Here is a 5,279-nt window from a genome sequence, read left to right as displayed (position 1 = left end):
TGCAAAACTGATAGAGACATACCCCAAGCGACTTACAGCTGTAATCGCAGCAAAAGGTGGCGCTACAGAGTATTAACTTAAGGGGCCTGAATAATTTTGCACGCCCAATTTTTCAGTTTTTGATTTGTTAAAAAGTTTGAAATATCCAATAAATGTCGTTCCACTTCATGATTGTGTCCCACTTGTTGTTGATTCTTCACAAAAAAATACAGTTTTATATCTTTATGTTTGAAGCCTGAAATGTGGCAAAAGGTCGCAAAGTTCAAGGGGGCCGAATACTTTCGCAAGGCACTGTAAATATATCACTAGCCACTTTAAACAATGCTACCTTATATAATGTTACTTACCCTACATTATTCATCTCATATGCATACGTATATACTGTACTCTATCATCGACTGTATCCTTATGTAATACATGTATCACTAGCCACTTTAACTATGCCACTTTGTTTACTTTTTTTTATTTTATTTTTTTTAACCTTTATTTAACTGGGCAAGTCAGTTAAGAACAAATTCTTATTTTCAATGACGGCCTAGGAACAGTGTAACAGGTTAACTGCCTGTTCAGGGGCAGAACGACTGATTTGTACCTTGTCAGCTCGGGGATTTGAACTTGCAACCTTTTGGTTACTAGTCCAACGCTCTAACCACTAGGCTACCCTGCCGCCCCCACATACTCATCTCATGTATATACTGTACTCGATACCATCTACTGTATCTTGCCTATGCTGCTCTGTACCATCACTCATTCATATATCCTTATGTACATATTCTTTATCCCCTTACACTGTGTACAAGACAGTAGTTTTGGAATTGTCAGTTAGATTACTTGTTGGTTATTACTGCATTGTCGGAACTAGAAGCACAAGCATTTTGCTACACTCGCATTAACATCTGCTAACCATGTGTATGTGACAAATAAAATTTGATTTGTGGTGGTGTCAGAATCATTGTCTCTAGAGCAGGAAGTGGACCTCTTGACATGTGTATTTATTGTTATGTAGTACGTGGTGGTTGGACTGCATAGCCCTTAGACACAGCCCACTAGATGTATTGTCATTGTGAAAGTCACACTTAGAAGATATAATACATTTACACAGCACCACTTCCTCCTCTCAGCCAGCACCAGATCATGTAACTGTTTCATACCTGTCAAAGGACCATCACTTTGGTTTGCCTTTTTTTCTGCCGTCGGTCTGAGCAGAAAATATTGGACTAACATTTGGTTTGGCAGTGGGTCAGTATGTGTGGAAGACGTGCATTCAGGCTTTCTCTGCTTCTGCTGGTGTGGTGTAGGTGCACAGCCTTAGAAGGTAAGATTTGTCCTGTTCTCAAACACACAGCATGCATGTACAGTTTGTACAACACTGAAAAAGGAAAGGGGTCCTGTCCTCATGTTTCATTTGTTAAATATTAAAGGCATTATCATTACCTCGTATAAGAATAGGAGTTCTACTCAGCACAATCTGAACTGCATTTATGGAAGCAGAAACTGTCATATATACACACACACACACAACTTTCTCTTATGCAACAAACTGGGCATTGCAATTGTAGTCAATTCAAAACAAACATTTTAAATGAAACAATACACTTACAACCCATTTCCCTTCATGTTTACAGAGATTCAAGTGAAAACATTGGAAAAAGGAGCAGATTTGGGCACTCTTTCCTGTCCAAACCAAATCATTAATAACATGACGTATGTAATATGTAAGATAGATAGAGTGAAAAGTGGTGGGAGTGAGTGTCGAGTGTCTCTTCGGTTTGGCCATAATGGTACAGACAGCACTTGTGACCCCAGAGTCACACTACAGAAAGAGAGTGACAGAGTGTTTCTACACATCACCAACATACAACCATCTGATGAAGGGAACTACACCTGTGAGTGTGTACATAATCGAGGAACAGATATTTTGCATCTCAATATTTCAGTCAATGGTAAGTGTTTGGTTTGCGTGTCACATTTAGCTTGAACTGTGAATGTTTGCTCTCATTTAGTCACTTCTACCATCTCAGTCCAAGGGAACTGGATTGTATCAAAAATAGTCTTCAAATTGAGCATCTGTCAACAATGTAAATGACCAGAGTGGAGGAAGAGAAACAAGCCATATCGGATCACAATGAGTTCTTCCCCTTTTCTTTTTCAGGATCCCATGTCACAAACAACCTTTCTTTCTTACGTCCTTTCCATGTCATGATAATAACAGCCTTTGCAGGATTTGTAGCCGTCGTGGTCCTTGTTGGAATAATCAAGAGGAAACGTCATCACAAGTAAGAGATACTTGTTAGCTTGTTAAAAGAAAAGTTGATTGATATTTGACATATTTGGTAATTGAATGAATCAATTCCTTTGTTATGGAGGTACTATAATAATATAATGTAGGTTCAATGTCAAATAGCAATCTGATCTACAATTGATATAGAGAACTATGGGAAATATGTGGTAGGCTATACTTTAGGTCCAAGATTTGTTTGTGCTCGCTTGCCAACTAAATGTCAATGGTGTGACTATGAGTGACAAAGAGCTGCCAATAGAGCATGAACAGATAAAACTGAGATCATATGAAATACCCTGATGTATGATTTGGCTACTTGACCTACGTTAAAGTCTGACTCGATAAGGTTATTGTAGGTCACTAATAACTGAACTGTTGAGGTTTCTCACTTCCTGTCTTGTCAAAAATTAGTGTTGGAACAAAACATGCATGCAGCCACGCACAAACACACATAACATTTTGTTCCAGGAAGCATCTGCTGTGTAAAACCATGTTATGTTACGTTCATTCACAGGTCTTCTGTTCTTTTACACAGCAGGAGAACACAGCAGAAAACGGTGTACACCTGTAAGGAGGTGATGCAACTGTCTTTTCTGTCAGGGCTGTTACTGCTTGATGTTACCTGGACTCGTAAGACTGTCAGGGCTGTTACTGCTTGATGTTACCTGGAGCCGTAAGACTGTCAGGGCTGTTACTGCTTGATATTACCTGGAGTCATAAGACTGTCAGGGCTGTTACTGCTTGATGTTACCTGGAGTCATAAGACTGTCAGGGCTGTTCTTGCTTCTTCTGTTACCTTTAGTCGTAAGACTGTCAGGGCTGTTACTGCTTGATGTTACCTGGAGTCGTAAGACTGTCAGGGCTGTTACTGCTTGATGTTACCTGGAGTCGTAAGACTGTCAGGGCTGTTCTTGCTTCTTCTGTTACCTTTAGTCGTAAGACTGTCAGGGCTGTTATTGCTTGATGTTACCTGTAGTCGTAAGACTGTCAGGGCTGTTATTGCTTGATGTTACCTGGAGTCGTAAGACTGTCAGGGCTGTTACTGCTTGATGTTACCTGGAGTCGTAAGACTGTCAGGGCTGTTACTGCTTGATATTACCTGGAGTCGTAAGACTGTCAGGGCTGTTACTGCTTGATATTACCTGGAGTCATAAGACTGTCAGGGCTGTTACTGCTTGATGTTACCTGGAGTCGTAAGACTGTCAGGGCTGTTCTTGCTTCTTCTGTTACCTTTAGTCGTAAGACTGTCAGGGCTGTTATTGCTTGATGTTACCTGGAGTCGTAAGACTGTCAGGGCTGTTACTGCTTGATGTTACCTGGAGTCGTAAGACTGTCAGGGCTGTTCTTGCTTCTTCTGTTACCTGTAGTCGTAAGACTGTCAGGGCTGTTATTGCTTGCTGTTACCTGTAATGGTAAGACTGTCAGGGCTGTTATTGCTTGCTGTTACCTGTAATGGTAAGACTGTCAGGGCTGTTACTGCTTGCTGTTACCTGTAATGGTAAGGCATCTGCAGACTATGCTCTTTCACATTTTCAATTGAATTTGCCAACATTTACAAATATTTCCAAAGCCCCATATGTTATTCTACAGTGTAATATGTTGACATATTGTTAATGTCTTTGTAGGTGGAGCAACAGGACATTGAGCCCTACAGCACGTTCACAAGGAGAGACAATGGGCTTTACTCAACTCTCCAGCTGACACCTTCTAACCCCTGACCTCTGGCACCGTTGACCAATGACGACATGTCATTACACCTTTTTCTATCACTAGGGGTTAAATACTATTTCCCCAGCCCTGGATATACAACTGTACAGTATGTCCATTTACTGTATATCTTGATTACTGTAATGCCCCTATTTTTACAGCTGATACGCTGACTTTCTGTAGTTTCATTGATTGGTTACTGACACCTGGCTGAATAGGTCCTGTACTGTAGATCGTCTTCTGTTGCTGTAAATATCAGCACTTACTGTATGAATCATGCACATTCTGTTACGTAGAACCAATGTTCCCGTGGACAGATGTGATCATGTGCATTTCCACCAGGTGTCAATGTTTTGCATTGGTAAAAGATATTCCCTGCAGCAGTATGCACAGTCATCATCACAACATGCTTCATGACAATGCATTGTCCTTGCTTTCAATGGTCCATCGCCATTTATCATGTAGGCCTACATGAATTACATGTTCAGGTGAAGAGATGTAACGACAAAACTAAACAGTTCATTAAAACTTCACTTCCAAACAGATCCATGGCCTCTATAGTAATACGTATACTGTATGGATCTAACCCAGCATGTACACTCTAGAGGAAAACTCACTATTATCTACATCAGGCTTATATGATATAAGAACCCTTCAGCCTTGTGGTGGTGCAGTATCTATCATTGTTTGTGCATAAAGGAGGAAGTGAACCTGTTGAGGTGGCTGTAGTTAATAATTCGGTCTCGTGGTGCTTTGCAAAGACCAGGATGCACTAGCAGAGGTCCAAGTGTTTCTGTGAAACAGTAAGACAGGTAGAAGCTAGAAAACAGCACCACTTCCTCCTCTCAGCTCTCAAGGTCCATTATGACTAGTCAACCCAAGTTTTACTTTGTTTCTCTGTTGAACAACTAACATTGGATAGACGTTGAGTTATGTACTCGGTCTGAGCAGACAACATTGAGTAAGTAATGTGTGGTTCTGCAGTTGGCCAGTATGTTTGTATTCAGGCTGCTTCTGGTGCAGTTACCAAATAAGATATCAACTTTACTTGTTGCTCAATCTAAATCCCATGAAACAGGACACTCAATCTGTTTCCCTTCATGTTGGCAGTGACTGAAATAAAGACATCTGTCTTCCCTAAAAATGTTTGTAACATAAGTTAGAGTGGGGGGGGGAATGACTGTCGAGTGTAATTTCGGACCAACCATAATGGTACAGACTTCACTTGTGACCCCAGAGTCACACTGCAGACAGAGAATGACAGAGTGTTTCTACACATCACCAACATACA

At 40.7% G+C, this 5,279-nt stretch overlaps 1 long non-coding RNA gene across 2 annotated transcripts; it reads left to right on the top strand.

The window, feature by feature from the left end:
* Positions 1 to 1,034: 1,034 nt before the first annotated feature.
* LOC139372971 (uncharacterized) lies at positions 1,035 to 4,533 on the top strand. Of its 2 annotated transcripts, none has more exons than XR_011627514.1 (5): positions 1,035 to 1,315; positions 1,626 to 1,943; positions 2,153 to 2,276; positions 2,817 to 2,856; positions 3,907 to 4,533. It is a non-coding gene; the product is annotated as an uncharacterized lncRNA (long non-coding RNA). The 2 variants fall into 2 exon arrangements; XR_011627513.1 differs by having other exon boundaries at positions 2,796 to 2,856.
* The last annotated feature ends 746 nt before the right edge of the window (positions 4,534 to 5,279 follow it).

Source organism: Oncorhynchus clarkii, chromosome 18, assembly GCF_045791955.1.
Source record: "Oncorhynchus clarkii lewisi isolate Uvic-CL-2024 chromosome 18, UVic_Ocla_1.0, whole genome shotgun sequence".
Taxonomy (NCBI): domain Eukaryota; kingdom Metazoa; phylum Chordata; class Actinopteri; order Salmoniformes; family Salmonidae; genus Oncorhynchus; species Oncorhynchus clarkii.
Note: the sequence above shows the minus strand (reverse complement) of the source record. Positions and strands in the feature narration are given on the sequence as shown.